Here is a 907-nt window from a genome sequence, read left to right as displayed (position 1 = left end):
ATAAGTTATGGTATATGTATGTTATGGAATATTATTATTCAGTAAGAAACGACCAGTAGGATGATTTCAGAAAAGCCTGGAGAGACCTACAGGAACTGATGCTAAATGAAATGAGAACTAGGAGATCATTGTGCTCAGCAACAGCAAGTTTATGTGATGATCAATTCTGATGGAGGTGGCTTTTCTCAACAATGAGGTGATTCAGGTCGATTCCAATAGACTTGTGATAGAGAACCCTCTGCATCCACAGAGAGGATTATGGGGACTGAATGTGGATCACCGCATAGTATTTTCACCTTTTTTGTTGTTGTTTGCGTTTTTTTCTTTCTCATTTTTTCCTTTGTGATCTGATTTTTCTTGGGCCGCATGATAAATGTGGAAATATGTATAGAAGAATTGCACATGTTTAACCTATATTGCATTACTTGCTGGCTAGGGGAGGAGGCAGAGGAAGGGAGGGAAAAAAATTTGGAGCGCAAGATTTTGTTAAGTGAATGTTGAAAACTATCTTTGCATGCATATTGAAAAATAAAAAACTATTTTTTTTTAAAGAACTGCCCCCTCTCTAACTTCACTGCGTTTATTTTATAGCAGCATACATAGTAATAATATTTTATAGTATTATATAGACTAGGATTCTGGGACGCGGAGCTCGAATTTTGACACTGAAACTAACTAGCTATCGTCAATCATTTCCTCGATTTCTCACTTTTCTTCTTCACACAATTAATTCGATAGTTTCTACGTGGCCTTCCGGTTTTCAAACCTAGGGAACCACAACGCCAGCCCAATTTTCACCCCGCCCCCTCCAGCTCATCAACAAGGGCTTGCCCCACACAAACATGGCGGCGCCCAGAGTACTAGTGCACTTCAGAAAGACGGCCAGCGGCGCCCCACCTTCCCGGTC

Source organism: Antechinus flavipes, chromosome 4 (assembly GCF_016432865.1).
Source record: "Antechinus flavipes isolate AdamAnt ecotype Samford, QLD, Australia chromosome 4, AdamAnt_v2, whole genome shotgun sequence".
Lineage (NCBI taxonomy): Eukaryota > Metazoa > Chordata > Mammalia > Dasyuromorphia > Dasyuridae > Antechinus > Antechinus flavipes.
Note: the sequence above shows the minus strand (reverse complement) of the source record.